General features: G+C 42.8%; 1 long non-coding RNA gene across 1 annotated transcript in view; it reads right to left on the bottom strand.

Annotated features, from left to right (window-relative positions):
• Window positions 1-15,216, bottom strand: part of LOC112833854 (uncharacterized) — a 68,182-nt gene extending 52,966 nt beyond the window's left edge. The window contains exons 1-2 of the long non-coding RNA XR_003210746.2: window positions 15,089-15,216; window positions 6,666-6,705 (exon numbers count right to left, since the gene is read on the bottom strand). This is a non-coding gene — a long non-coding RNA (uncharacterized lncRNA). The remainder of the gene's footprint in view (window positions 1-6,665; window positions 6,706-15,088) is intronic.
• Window positions 15,217-16,150: the final 934 nt, after the last annotated feature.

The raw sequence follows: 16,150 nt of genomic DNA, 5'->3' as shown, positions 1-16,150 counted from the left end.
GCAGCCATCTGTCTGCACACTGCAGAACCCACACTAGGATCTGGTATAGCAAAAAGATGTAGGGGCACATGAGTTACAGATAGTGTACTTTCCTCTTCCAAGATTGCAGTGATAGATGTAAGGAACTCATGAAAATGTCCTGGGGACTTAATATCTGAGACTTTTTTTCTAGGCAAGTCATCTAGACCTAAAGCTAGCTAGAGATGGGCTCTTCATAAGATTTCCGTGCTTCCTGCACTGCTGAATGGAAAAGGGAATACTGTCTTCTTTTAGGGACCCAGGGAGGCTGTCTACCTACAGCAGGGCTCACTTATAAATCAGGGTTGTCTGTGTCTATTACTCAGGAAGGCTGGAGAGTAGGGGGATCCAACAGCCTTCCAAAGTAAGTGTTCTGGAAACTCTTTAAAATATCCACCCTATGTATTTTATATTTCCTGGTCTAGCTTCGGTATGCAAACTTGAATTACAATTTATTGCTTAACCGTGCAGAACAAGAAGCTGTTAGCCCTAAGATTGTTCTCAACTGGAATGTGCACAAGATTTAGAAGGAACTTGCCAAAGAAAAGCATAGCCCAGAGCCTTTCCCTGGGATTCTCATGCTGTTGGTCTGGGATGGGGCCCAGGAAACGATATCAGAGCAAAAAAGTCCAGGAGACTCTTCTGCAGATACTCAGTAAGTACAGGTTGAATCCCAAACTCAGAGACTTCCTCCTGCTGCAAAGCTTCTTTGACTACCCTGACCTGATTCTACACCTCAGAGTTGCTATCGCCTTTGGGGCCTTCTAATTTTTTCCATCTATTTCATGAATAAATGAGGGAGAGATACAAGGAGCGAAAGAGGAGGGCAGGGAGGAAGGATGCACAAAGTGTACACGTGGGTGTCTCATTTCTAATGACATGGTTTGAGTTCCTGGATCCAACTATACCTGAAACAAATAGAACCCCTAGACTTTTTAGTTATGTGAGCTAATAAATGCCTTTTGGGATTTTAGCTACTAAGCAGGTGGTAGAGAAAAGACTGAATCATTTTTTGCTTGTCCTGAAATAGAAAATAGATATATGTGCGTAACACTGTTGTTAAATAAAAGGACTGAAACACATTCACCCTGCCTGTGTGGGGCTGAGCCAGGACCCAGCCTGTCCGGCCCTTTGTGTTTTCATCACCACCATCACCATTATTTCAGTCTAATTCTGTGGTTTAATTGTCCCAGGGTTCTGTGCCCCCGGGGAGCTGTGAGTAAACACCTGACAACTGTGGCTCCTCTAGGATGCTCATATCAGAAGTACAGATAGGAGAACAGAAATTGTGTCATGTCACCATGTTTGTGTTTCCAGGATCAGCAGCTGATTGACAAGAAAAGCACTGCTGAAGACAATTCTAAAGTGTCTCACTGGTTTGCGTTTTCATGCCAGAGGCTATGGAGAAAAAAGGAAGAAAGTCAATGGAACCGGATGCCTTATTGTAGCCCTGTAGCTTTTTATTGCAGATTAGAACTGGGAATCCAGCAGGGGTCTCTTTACAAGTGTAAAACAGTGAGGGGCTCTTTGTGTCTCTTACTATTTCTAAAAAGCTTTTTTTAAAATGTCTTGCTTTCCTCCTTTGTGCTTTAATATTAGACCCCATGTTCCCTGGGATCTTAGGGGCCTGAATTCCCATTGTAAACTGACTTTTATTCCCTGATGCCAAATTGTTCTTTTGGAAACAGAAGCAGGATTGAAAGTGGGTCTCTGGCCCCAGAACATTCCCTGCCTGCTCTGGGGAGGCTCAGGTACTGCAGAAAGACGGAGGCTGACTCTCCCTGGAGTCAGGAGCAGGGTCAGCAGAGCATCTCCCAAGGACCTAGGGCCACCAGTCCATCGGCTCTCCCAGAGCCATGCTCTGTACTCCATGCTTCACACTCATTCTCTCATTTGATTTTCTCAACTACCCTCTTAGGTTGTCCTTCAGCCCATTTAACAGAGGAGGAAAACCAAGCTCACCAACATTAAGTGATTACTCCAACATAACATAGTGAGCAAGTGGCAGAGACTGAATGTGAGCCCAGCTCTATGGGACTCCAAAACCCAAGATCATCACCAAAAATCCTGAAGGAGGAAAAAGGAGCAAGTGTTTAGGAAGAGGGGTTGGCAAACTACGGGGCACAGGCTGAGTCTGGCTACCCACATTTTCTGCAAAAAAATTTTTTAGTAGAACATGGCCACACCCATCATTTACATACTGTCTATGGTCCATTCCCTCTACATGAGAAAGGGGTGAGTTACAACAAAGAACTCATAGCCAGCAGAGCCAAAAATACACACTATGTGCCCTTAAAGGAAGATGTTTGCCAACCCTTGGTTTAGAACATTGAACATGGCAATCAATCTGACTTAAGAGTCATTTCCCCTTGTCCTCTGTGTTCTCTATTTTTCTCATGTGAGATCTGGGCATTCAAGGGGCAGTGGCCTCAGTGAAGCAGCAATGAGGAGGGAGTGAGGTATTGCATTTTAAGCATCCAAGCATCGTGGTTGGTGCTTAGTAAGTACTCAAGGAAAGATAGCCAGTTACCTGCCCAACAAGACTATGGAACACACCAGTGCAGTGAGAGAATGTGCTAATTCCCATGAGATGACAAAGGGCATGACTGAAGCCTTGGTTATGGGGTGGACAGTGAGGATTCTTGCAAGCTCTCAAACCAGCTTTTCTGGAAGACTTGAGGCTCTAGTAACCAGCCCCATCAGGGCAGCTGAACCCCTTCCCTGTCAGACCCTTCAGAGGGCCTGGTCTCTGGAGTTGGGCTCTGAGGAAGAATGCCTAAGAATCAGGGTCAATCAAAGTGGTTCTTCATAGAGGACATTGTTTTTGTTTTTGTTTTCCTCCTTTCAGCCCAACATGAAAGATGGCAGTAAAAGAAAAATGGCTCACACAGAAGTCTATTATCTCACTGATGTATCAGAGATTCACAAGCATAACTCCTCTTAACACCAATGAGAACAGAGCAAATAGATAATTTTCTTCATTGCAAAGGTCAAAAGTAAGTTTGTTTATCCTCTGTATTTTAAAGTTGTCAGTGATGATTAAACTTAGGTCTGAGCTGAGTGGGACATGCTGAATGCATTTTTACGCCAGCTTCCATTTCTTCTTCTTAAAACATGAAGACTGTCTTAAAAGAAACCACAGGGTTCCAGTTGGCCTCATTGGAACCCACACAGGGGCTCTTTGTAATTATGCTCATAAGTAATCACAGTGATACTTCTCTTAATAGAGCCCAGGATTTTATCTCACTGAAAATTATCTCGCATTAATACTGTGCAGGCACAATACAACATCAGAGACAGCCCAGAGTTATAGGGAATAAACTCACTCTGTGAGTGTGTTCTCTTCCCCAACACAATCACCCATTAGTTTTCTACACCAAGTTGTTCTAGCCAAGAGGAGAAATTGTGAGCTCGGTGATATATTGAATGCTTAACTTCATTAACTAGAGCTAAATGCTAACATGCACGGTACCAGCTTCCAGCACAAATTAGCATCCATAATAAAGCATATAATTAGCCACACACCCAAATGCTCTCCATAATGAACAAGCCCCCAAGAGCCCCCAGCTGCTCTTTGATTTTCCTGAGATGGGTGTGTGGTAGCAGCCTGGTTCTCACTAACCTCTTGTCCATCAGCCAAATGAGCACCTGAATTGACAAGGTCTGGACAAACTCATCCAAAGTCAATAATGGAAGGGCAAGGAGAGTTCTCTGCGTTCCTGGCATAGGAAGGCCCAGAGGGAGTTAAGCTCAAAGTCAGGGTAGAGGTGGAAATAAAACACCGAGTTCTCCTGGTCCCCTGCACTCAAGCCCTGGTCAGTGAACACCAAGAGCCCTTGGTAAAATCAGTATGAGCACTCATGTCTCCAGAAATGCCCATCTACATCATAACCCCTGTATCTGGGTGGCTGGCCATTTACGATGGACTTGCAGATCTGCCATCCCTTCCAACCCTCACTGAGAGAGGGTAAAGGATTTGCCCTGAAGGGTAGCAGAATGTGCCACCTCAAAATAGGCCACTTTGGCATGTGGAGCTGAAAGCAATCAGGACCCAGCAGAGCAGGCAAAGCTTTTTACCTCCTTCTTAATGCCTAAGAAATTTAGGTAGGCAGCCTACACTGAGAAGAGAGCTATTTCCAGAGAGAACTTTTTCCCCTGAGAGACTTACATGCATGGCAGAGCTACCTTGGTTTACCAAACAGAGGAGATTTCCTCCTCTCCCCTTCTTGTGAATTGCCTTCTCCCCTTTAAAGCCCCAGAGCCCTATCCCTTTCCTCATTGTCTGACTGCCTTTGAGTCTCCTATCTTTGCAGAGCTACCATAGGTATGTATGTAATTAAATTTGTTTTCCTCATCTTAATCTGTCTTTTTATTATGGGGGAAGGGGGTCTCAGCCAAGAACCTAGAAGAATAATGGGGAAATTAATTTTCCTCCCCTAGAGCCTAAAGATGCACAAGAAGCAAAGATTGAATTTGAGCTTAAAACTCCAAATGTGACTCATTTCAGATCAAACCTTCATTTAACACCTATTTCATGCTGTCCACTAAGCTAACATTTGGGGATCCCTCCTACACCAAAGCCATCACCTTGCTTAGTGCATCTCTGGACTCATAGTCTGCCCCTCTATCTTTCTATTTGTCTGTTTTTCCTCCTCTACCATTTCCCTAGACCAAACCACCATTGCCACTGGTCTGACTTTGGGGACAGTCTCCCAGCCCCTCCTCCTGGCTTCCATGCTCTAATTTATCCTCAGCATGAATCAAATTTCAGTGAAAGGTATCAGCCAGAGCCCATCATTTCCCACTTAAGATACTTTAATGGTTCCTACTGTACACAGAATAAAACACAAATGTCTGTCCCCAGCCTACAAGCTTCTCTGGGATCTTGCCTCTGCCCACCTCTCTGACATTTGTGCTCCTCTTTCCTAGCTAGGTTCCCCTCTTACTAAACAGCTTTTCCTTTTTCTAATCTCAAATACACCACATTCTCTCTTGCCACAGTGCCTTTCATTTGCTATCTTCCTGTCTGGAATGTTCTTTTTTTGATTCTAGTCTTAGTTTTCTCCCAAGGTTCAAGTCTCAGCTTAAGTACCACCTCCTCCAAGAGACCTTCTGTGCTCACAATCTAGTGAGATTCCTCCACAGTGCTGACATTGTCTCCTTCTTATTTTATTCCTTCTTCTTATCACATCCAGAGAGCATCACATGTGCTTACTCCATTTCCATCACTAGAAAGCAAGGAAGCTTCATGAGGGCAAGGAATGGACTCCCTTACTGATTCTATATGCATAGCACTTAGCAAAGAGGCACATAGTAAATTATGAATAAGAAAATACTCATTGAATAAATGAATAAAGAACTAACAGCAGTACAGTGTTCTCATCCACTATCCCAGAGCTGCCTTTGTACATTAAGTGGGATGCAAACTTGGAGCACAGGACTTCTTAAAGGACAGAGCAACGGCTCAACTGAACTAAAAAAAAAAAAAAAATGTCCTTAGAATAATAAGTATTCCCATGTCTTTTCTCCAGGACTGAAAAGCTATACCAGTGCATCCAAACTAAGTGATATATTCATAAGGTGGACAAGCTCCTGGGTAATGGGAGACATCCTATCACCATTCTTCACTTGCTAAGAAAACCTCAAGAATCCCTAATGCAATGGGCAGACCAAGGCTAGAGGCTGACAGAGGGAGCATGTGAAGGTATAAAAAGATGTGATCTTTATGGTAAAGGTAGTTCTAAAATCCGTGTGTGAGCTTATCCAAAGAACAGGCCATGTGTGAATATCCAGATCTATTTTAAGGAGTATCCCCAGAGGTCCCATTCATGGACTCTTCATTGAATGAAACCCTTTCTAGGCTAAAAGGAATCTGCAGTAAAGGCTCTTTTTAAAAAAAAAAAAAAAAATTCTGTTCTGGCTGCAGAGTCTTTTCTTCAGCCGAGTGCACAGGTTTGGAAAGCTTATCATTCCAGACTCTGGGCCCAGGGAACTAAAACCCTTCACCCTATGACACAAAGCCAAATCCAGAGCTTTGCCTTCTGGTCTTTCACTGAAGCCACACTCATCAGTAGAATGCATTTTGTTCAACTGAGAGGTCAACCCCAAGCCCCATCCCTCACCCCCTTGTACCACTTAGGCCAGTTTGAAATCGTTTTGAAGAATACCCTCCAAGTCCCAGGTAGGATGCTCTGTCCTTTTTGTTCTATGGTCAAACCTTCCTTAACTTTGACAAGCTCCCCATGGGAAGAGGCCTCATTCAAGACTCATTAGAGGGGCCCTGGCTTAGTCACAGTCCACAGCAGAGATGTGAGAAAACACAACCAGAAAAAGGAGAATTTTGGCAAGTTTTGGCAAAATTCTCCGATAGTGAGAGCAGTGATTCTGGCAGGTGTCTGAAATCCAACAGAGTATTTTGAGTCCTGAGATTTCCAGAGGAGTGTCCATATAATGTAGTTATTGAATTGGGTATGTGTGTGATATGCATGCTGTGGTCTCTATATAAGTATTTATTTTAGGCCTGCTTCCCTTCACATTGCAAATAAATACATAAAACCAGCCTGTGAGCATCAGGAGGGCTCCATGGATAATGAGGTATTGATTTCTCTGTATAGGGATGCTCCCTAGGACAAGTCCAACAAACTAACCTCTACTTTCTTGGAGATTTGCATAAGCCTTCTGGACAGCCTGGAAGACAAGAGGGTAAGATTATTTTTTCAAAAAACTGTTTGGCTACTGTGCAATAAGAAGTGTTTTAAAGCTCCCATGCCTCCCCTTATAGTGAACTGATTTTCCATGGGAAGTTGGTCTCCTGTGTATGATAAGTAGGTCTGAGGAAACCACTGAATATATTCATTTAAAATAGTCTCTCAGCACTGATGGCTGAGAAATTTCCATGGGACTGTTGCACTTGAATGTTCTGCATAATTGAACACTGTGTCTGCAAATAAGACTAATAACCATAGTTGTTCAAATGATTACCATATCATAGATCTTAATAGTCTACCGGAAATGCTTCTGATCGTAATGTTTTTTTCATGATCAGCCAACCTTGCACTGACAGTTGTCCATACAGTTGGAATGGTCACCCACTTCTCTCTTGGCCATTTGCCTACTCACCTCTGTTCTTGGCCAAATTTCTCCACCTATAAAATGTAGAAATTGGACTAGATGATCTCTGAAGTTTTTGAAAGATCTGACATCCTTTCTGAGTTTGGAAGAGTGAAAACATTCTGTTTCAGATACATGACATATATTGAAGGGTGGTGGCCTGCAATGGTCACACAGCTGGTAGGAGGTGCCCCCAAAGCCCTCAGTCCTAACAAGTGTGTTTCTTTGAGCAAAGTAGAGAGCAGAGCCATCATCTGGCAAAAATATTCAAAAGGCTTAGAGAAAAATGAGCACTTCCTTCAGTTAACTGGGCAAGTCATATCCTATTCTCAGTTGCGTTGAATGTGGAGCTCCAGAAACCAGCATCACAGGTTTGGCTCCTGTATTACTTGATGTAATTCTCTGTATAGGTCAGTTGAACAATCTTCTGACTACCCATTTGGAAAATAAAGATGGGTCTGTTAGACTCCTAGGAGAGACAGGGCCAATAAGTTGGTATAATTTGGGGAGACAGGGCCAATAAGTTGGTATAATTCCCTAATAAAACCAAACACATATACGTGTGTATCTATGAATATAAGTGACAGCAGCAGCTCAGTACAGGACATTCAGGGAGAGACTTATTTTTTAGTGAACTTAGTTAACGCCATCTTCATGAAATGTGGTGCCCAGTGGGCACAAGTGAAATATTTCAGCTGCTCTCCATAGTCCTGAAACAAGTCTCCAGTCACCAAAGCTTTTATAGCAACCTGACAAATCCATACTGTCTTCCTCATGGCCATGGACTGTAGAGGAAGCCAGGTTTAGAGCTCTACAGGCAGAACATGCCCACTAGAAAGGAAGCCATGGGATTGCTCCTGGGGCATGGCTTGCACTCTGGTTTCCTCCAAACCATGACCTCTGCAGCTTTGCTGCTGTTGGCTCTTCTGCTTGGCAAGGGCAAAACTGACTGATGAAAATCTTGAGCTCTGAAGTCTGCACCCAAATCATGGCTTCTCTACTTCTTTTATTTGGGGGACACCTAACTGAGCCTCACTTTTCTCCTTTACAAAATGATGATAAATAATGGTATCAGCCTCAAAGGGCAGTTATGAAGATGAATTGAGATTAGAAAGAGCATACAGGTGTAATTCTCTCCTTGCCAAATAATTTTTACTGTATGAGTTTCCTACAGCTGCTGTAACAAATTATCATAAACCTAGTGGAATAAAACAACACAAATTTATTATTTTATAGTTCTGTGGGTCAGAAGTCTGAAATCAATCAGTTTTAGTGGACTAAAATCAAGGTCTCAGTAGGCCTGCATTCCTTCTGGAGGTTCTAGGGAGAATCTGTTTCCTTGTTTTTTTCCCAGCTTCTTGAGACCACCTGTATTCCTGGCCTCATGGCCCCTTCTTCCATCTTCAGAGATCATCACCAGCACCTCTGCTTCTGTTCTCCCATTTCCCTCTTCTGCCTTTGACTCTCCCACTTCCCTTTTACAATGCCCCCCTTATGATCACATCAGACCTGCCTGGATAATCCGGGTTAAACTCCCCATTTCAAGATCCTCAAAATCATCATGATCTGTCAAGTCTCTCTTGCCACCTAAGGTAATATATTTACAGATTCTAGGGATGAGGATGTGGACATCTTTCAGGGGCCATTATTCAGCCTTCCACATGCATATAAGTTTGGTTTTCACTGTTAGGGTATTTCTGCCTTTTTTTTTCCCTTTTCATTTAGATAAAATGCACATACAGTTAAGTGACAAATCTTAAAGCTCAGTTTATGAATGTTTACATATATGCACCCTTGTAACCTCTCTCAAGTCAGGATGAGAACATTTACAGCTCCTTTTCCACCTCCCAAAGTCTACTTTGTGCCCTTTCCCAGTCACTACCGACATCTACCCTGAAGTAATTGCTTACGTTTATTCTCATAGATTACTTTTGCCTGTTCTTGAAGTTCATATGCATGGAATCATACTGAATGGCCTTTTTTGCTCAATGAACTATCTGTGAGATTCCTTCAGGATGTGGAATACACTAGTTTGCTCTTTTGCATGGTCATATAATTGGTAATCTTTTAACCAAATATCTATCCATCCAGTCTTAAGAGCATCAACATGCTTCTAGCTTGTCAAGCATTATATCGAAAATCACCTTTTCAAAACATACCCTGGTAGCAATATGTCCTCAGTCAGAAATAATGTGTCACCACCTCCTACACCACTTGTATGTAAGCTGCAGGACCCCGCTTGCATTTAGGGGCTTTTTGGAGTTGTGCAGTGATCTCATGAACCACCTCACCTGCTCCTTGTGGACAGGAACATTAGGCTTTATTTATCTCTGTAAATATCAATCCTAGCACCATGCCAAGCGTGCAGCCACCAGAGCTTAGTGCTATCTTTGCTTTATCTCCATGATAACCATTTTCCTCTGAGGAAAGATACATTGTTGTTGCTTATTGTTTGAAACTCACGTGTGCAATGCATACCCATTTCCTATGTATATTATAAGACCCACTAACAGGAAGTGGCCTGGAAAATTTCCACATGTTCCCTTTCCAACACTGATCAGAAATAAATACTGGGAGTCAAGGCTTGTTTTAGGTAGGCAGGATTTCAAACCCTTGACTTCTATGGGTTTGTTTTTGTTTTTTCCTCAAAGTAGGGAAAGAAAGTATAATTAAGAGTCTAAGTCCAGGGGCGCCTGGGTGGCTCAGGTGGTTGAGCGACTGCCTTCGGCTCGGGTCATCATCCTGGAGTGCTGGGGTCGAGTCCCACATCGGGCTCCCTGCTCAGCGGGGAGTCTGCTTCTCCCTCTGACCCTCTTCCCTCTCGTGCTCTCTATCTCTCATTCTCTCTCTCTCAAATAAATAAATAAAATCTTTAAAAAAAATAAAAATTAAAAATTTTAGAAAAAGAGTCTAAGTCCATTTTTGAGGTTTGACACTGATAGCTTTCAGACCCCATCCCTTCCCGTTTATGACTTGCCCCACATCTGGGCAAGTCCATAAGGAAGCTTAGGCCCTGGAATGGGATTTCACACTCCTCAAACCCCAGCCTTTACAGGAAATCCTTACCCCAACCCTATCCCTTAAATACCCAAAAAACTCCAAAGCCACCTGATGCTCCCTCCTTCTTGCTTCCTTCTGAATAGAATCTGAGCCCTTCTCAGGAAATCCTATGGCTATTTATATGTGATTAATAAACATTATTTCACATCTTCTGGTGTCTGTGTCATTTGTCCCAACACCCATACATTTTCTGGGAGCGCCTGTCCAGTGTCCAGCAGGGGATGCTTGGTGCCCAAATAAGACAGAAGACATAACAAGCTCCATTTTCCAAAGAAGCAATAAAAACCTCACCTGAGATGGACATCACTTAGCTTTGCATACTGCATATCTAATACTCCTTTTCTGGAAACGTCATTTTGATTTTCCTTGGGAATCATTTCTCCTCATTCTCCACCAACGTATTTGGGGTGGAGCTGAACAGGCCTCCAGGGTGGCCTCGACCTCAGCCTGGCCAAGCATTGCACTGGTCAGACTGATTTGGTTTGGAGGTGGTCTCATGACATAAGCTGATCTAAGAAAACTCAATCCGAGGATTTGGCTTGGATTTTGAAGGAAGAAGAGCTCTGTCTGCACTGGATTTGCTTGCCATAAGGCTAATCCAAGGCCAGAACTGCCAGGGTCCAGAGTTCTGAGGGGTCTCTCCCTGGAGTGACGCCAATGTAGGTGCAAATGAAGCATAGAGATGGGGATAGAGAGACTCTAACCCTCCCAATACTGTGCAGTCCCTGGATCTAGTCAAACTTGGACTCAGATCCATTCAAGATTTTGTAGTTACATTAACGAACAACTTCCCATTTCAGATTAAGCCACTTTTAGTTGCGTTTCTGCCACTTAGGCCTAGGAGCACTTTTGAAGGATACAATCATCAGGTTTTCTAAAAGCTCAGATTTTAGGCCAAATATTCGATGGAAACCATAAAACCTTGGTTCCCCCATAAACACTGAAACCGCCTTTTCTAAAGGTAAAAGCAGCAGATGTGTGAGAAATGGCATGACAAATTTTGACTTGAATTGCCACTCCACCAAGACCAAAAAAAACCCTAAATAAACAGTACTAGGTCAACAGTTTGCTAGAAATATCAGCTGAATCAGAATGCTAAAATTCCAGCTCATTGGAACATCACTTACTCTGTGCACCAGGAGTCCTATGTCAGCAGAAGCTTGTGCTGTATTGGAGGAAGCAAAGGCAAACTACAGAATGAGCATGATTCCCCAGTTTCTACTCAGTGAAATTTAATTCTTTGGTAATTTCCATTCCAGTGCTGAAGTTAGTAAAGTAAACTAAGCTGGGGCAAAATTTCCATTCCATACAACAGCTAAAATTAACTGAACATTGTGGTAGGCAGGATAATGCCCCCCCCTCCCCCAAATGTCCACATGTGTGTTGTTTGAAGCATCTATGATTGTAATCTGTTAAGGGAGCCCCAAGAAACTAAGACATGCATTTACTATATGGCTGGCACTGTACTAAGTGCCTTGCTTCTACTAATTTAAGTTTCATCCTCATGTCAGCCTATGAGAAGACATCATCATGACCTCCATGTAGGAGGAAACAGGCATGGAGATGCTAAGTATCTACCCACTGCCATATTGCTAAGAGTAGTGAGGCCCAAACTTGAATTCAGACACAACCGATTCCAAAACCCTGCTGCTCCACCGCCAGCCCACCCACTGGAAAACACTAAGGACTCAGAAACTTGACTTTCCAAGCAGAGTGGATAAAAAATGGTAACCGTCACCAGATGAGCAGGGACACCTGGTCCCAGCCTCTCATTTGGAAAAAGGAAGAAAAAGTTCAGAGAAATGAATTAGCTTCCCAAGACCCAGAGCCAGCTCTCTAGGGCCAAAGTGGAGTCTAGGCCTCCTGGCTGTCAGCCCAGTGCACCAGCCACTCTTTCTCCCTCAATGGTATGAACTGTCACTTCACGTCTCCATGACATCTCACTGAATCACATTACAGGGGAGGAAGCTGAGATCCAAAGTCACAATATGGCAAAGCTTGATCTCAACCCTCCTGCCTCACTGTACCTCTTATAGAAATATCTCATTATGAGAACACAAATTACATGTTTAAACCTATCTTATATTCCTTGGTAAGCAACTTTAGAAACAGGAAGAGCCTTTGAAATTTTTATCTGAATCACAAACTTGAGTCCAGAGTCTGGACAAGTAAGACTGTGAAGTGGCTTCATTTCTGTTGTTTTATCTGGAAAAGTCAACAGTAGCAGAGAGACCTGTGAGCAACGGATTGTGAATCTGTCCCAGTAACATTAGGCTAGGACTTTCTAGGGTGCACCACAAAGGTTCATCCACTTCATGGCTTCTCTGAAACATCCCGAGACAGCTTTTATTTCCTTCCCCAAAACATCTCTCATTTGTGGGAAGGGCTGGCCACATGGCTGATGAAGCTGGAAACTGGTAACTTCCTTACACAAATGAGACTTGAAAGACCATAAATATTCCGACTAGTAACAATTTGATTAACAGGATTCCCAACAATTACCACAATCCTATCCTGGTCAAGAGAGAGAACTGCTGTCACTTGCACCACTGTACCTGGAGGAAACAGCCAAGTTTTTCTAAGTCGCTGACCCTCAGTGGCCCACGGAATTCATCACTGAGTTTCAGCACTACTGCCTCTTCCTTATGATCTGGGGAATCTCTGGAGGGGAATTTGCAGGGGATGATAGTGAGCTGGCAGTGGATATTTTTGTGTTGTATGTTGGTTGCTTAAATATTGAGAGTGAATATCCCCGAAAGGTCACCTGTCTCACCCATACACAGCAAAGTTCTCATGAGAATTGTTTTTGCCAAAATTTAAAGGATGTTATTTTGTGACTTTAAACATCAGTGTAAAAGCATAGTAAAAACTGTCATGTTTGATTTGCTTTATGTTAACATCCTTGAGCTTCCATTGCCCACTTAAAGTGACTAAACTAGCAAATCAGAATATCCGTAAGGTTGCGTAAAATGAAATTCCATTAAACACTAAATGAGACTGCACTCTCAGCAAGTTGATGGAATTTTGCATTTGCTTAAAATCTTAAGTGGGATTTTAGTTGCAATGGATTGAAGAACACAGAAGGCACCAAATTGAGGCGATTATTTGTGATAAAATAGTAGTCAAACACAACAAGGCAAACTGATTTTAAATATAAAAGGATAATGGGCTTTACTTGTGTTTGGAGCATTAATTGCTAATTTGTTCCCTTTTTTTAAGGGCTTTTATTTTTTCCCTTACTTCTCTAAAATATTCTTCATTGTGTTATAATATTTCCCTACTGGGCCAAAAGGAGAGGGGAGGGGAGATTAGAAAAGGAAAAGAGCCAAAGGTAACTAAACATTCCATTTAAAATGTTGCAATCACAAGCATCTTACTGTAAGGAGTCCTGTTATCACATTCCCATCCCACAGGCTCAATTCTACTGTCAATATGCTCATATCACTCACATGAAGCTACAGAAGACAGCTCGCTCTAATTTATTGTGTGGTTTAACACTGTCAAGGGATTCTTTAGCTGGTCCAAATCGCTTTGGTTAAACAGATACTCACACACGTACGTACACACACACACACTTCTAAAAGTTTTCTGCATCAGTCCCTAAGCACTCATTTGTGAAAGTTCCTTTTGGTTTAATTACACTTTTCATTAGACCAGAGACTATAAAGGCACATATATGACAATGCCTGTCATGAGTTTTGGTTGGGCAAATAATAGAACAATAAGTCATCTCCATTCTTAGAGAATGGCATGATCAAAGGTATTGTAGAGGCAGTTAGATTCATTCTCAGAAAGTCGCTGAACAATTACAGTGATTGTCAATTGTTAACTGCTTCTGATTAGTACATAATGACCCTAAGTGTTTCCTTAACAACATCAAAATTAAAATCATCTCTCTTAGTTGAGTCTTCGCCTCTAGACAGAATGAGACCTGCAAAAATTAGCTTGGGGTTCCAATGGCTTTTTTTTTTTTTTAAGATTTTCTTTATTTGAGAGAGAGAGAGAGACAACATAAGTGAGAGAGAAACAACACAAGCAGGAGGGAGGAGGAACAGAGCAGGAGGGAGAAGCAGACCCCCCACCAAGCAGAGAGCCCAACTCAGGGCTGGATCCTGGGACCCTGCGATCAGGACCTGAGCCAAAGGCAGAAGCTTAACCAACTGAGCCCCCCAGGCGCCCCCCAGTGTCTTTCTTTAGATCAAGATACACTTCAGTCCAATCTGGGAAAATGCTAATTTCTTAATTAAAGAAATCCACTCACTCATAAATTATACACACACCACCCCGCTATGGGTGTTAATATTACAGTTGATTCCAAAGTTAGGGCACTTTTGTTTAGCTTCAAAGACAAGGGAAATTTATTCAAATTTTCATTCAGCCTCTAAAGCTGGGATGACTTACCCCTGACTTTATGGGAACTTGGTAATTCCTAGTGAATGAAAGAGATACCTTCAGGGATCCTCCTCTGGGGAGGGAACTCAGGTTCGGCCTTAGAGGTTCACAGACCAAAAAGCCAAGGTGTTAAGGTATCTCGATATTTTCTATCACCTCTTTTTTTCCAGTTTCTTAAAAAAGAAATCAAGATGACTGCCTCTGTTTTAGCATACGCTAAAAATATTCCTTAGGGACACAACTCCCAACTTTCTTCCTTGCTTGTTAGGACTTTAGAAAGGAGATTAGCCTTTATTCATCTCTGTCTCCCCTGAATTCATGTTTGTCAAGTAATAGGTACTTAGTTTATTAAATGAATAAACAAACACACGAATGGAAGATATCTGATTCCTAGGCTCTTTATCTCAAATTAATTTCTTCCTTTGTTCCTCCCCTCTTGTGCTTTCCAGTATTTGCTTGAATCCCTAAAGAATTCTTGAAATTTGATCTTCAGGTATAGGGCACTTACTTGGATTGCTCCTTCTTTCCTCCACTGTTCTCCAGTTGGCCTGTCTTTTGATGAAACACGTCTACACTCACTGTTGTTCCTGAATATTGATCAGGTTTTGTCTTCACAGACACATCACATTCACAGTTTGCAAAGAATTTTCAAGAACACTCATTCTCTCCTCCTTCCTGTGAGGTAGCACAGGAAATGGCCCCTCCCGTTTCATATACCAGAAAACAGGTTCAGAAGATAGGCAGACCTTTGGGCTGTAAACATAGGATTCCTTCCCCTGATCCACCCTGCCCTGTAGATTGTGTTTCATGAGAAAGTTTTTCACTCAACAGCCAAAGAGGTTGAGGTTAGATAGAAAGAAATTGGCAACAGATTTAAGTCCTGTGGGGCTTGAGGGAGTGATGTGGAATGTACAGAAATTTAGGTCCCCCTTTGGAAGACTGCTCAGGCCCCCTGGAACATTCCTACCTTCTTCTCTGAGGGACGGAGGCACTGAAAAGTGTTCCTCCCCTTGTCCCATTTGACCTGATCCGAAGGATATGTGCTGAATGACACCAGAGAATCTCAGAGCAAGGGCTGGTTGCTGTCCCTTCAGTGGACACTCTTGCCTTCTCTGGCCAGCCTCTTCACTGCCTCTCCAGTAACAGTATTTAGATTTCTTATGGGAAAAACTCCACTGTCCACTGGGCCTGTGAACCCATTGGGTCAATCAGTCTATCTCCAGGGAACCTGGATCATGAGCAGCATGGTGCAGATACGCCCCAGTGGCTGTCCTTCTGCTAACTCAACCCTGTGCCTGTTCCAGTCTGTCCTTTCTGAGGCCTGCCTGTCCTTTTTTCTCAATTCTGAGAGCCACCCTTCTCTTCTTCCAGTCAATGCTAATTTTTTGCATAGTTCAGCCAGACTTGGGCTCCGTTGCTTATAACCCAATTCAAACAACTAATAAAGAAGAGATATAAAGAAAGAGATTTCCTAGGAGTTTGATGGGCTGGATACCTGTCACCTGGAAGATGGACCTGTCTGGGTTCTGTATGCATTCCATGTCAGCTCCTGCTTCTGCTGACCTGGACT

Source organism: Callorhinus ursinus, unplaced genomic scaffold, assembly GCF_003265705.2.
Source record: "Callorhinus ursinus isolate GAN/ISIS: 27379988/994484 unplaced genomic scaffold, GSC_fseal_2.0 scaffold15, whole genome shotgun sequence".
Taxonomy (NCBI): domain Eukaryota; kingdom Metazoa; phylum Chordata; class Mammalia; order Carnivora; family Otariidae; genus Callorhinus; species Callorhinus ursinus.
This window is presented reverse-complemented; position numbering and strand designations above follow the sequence as displayed.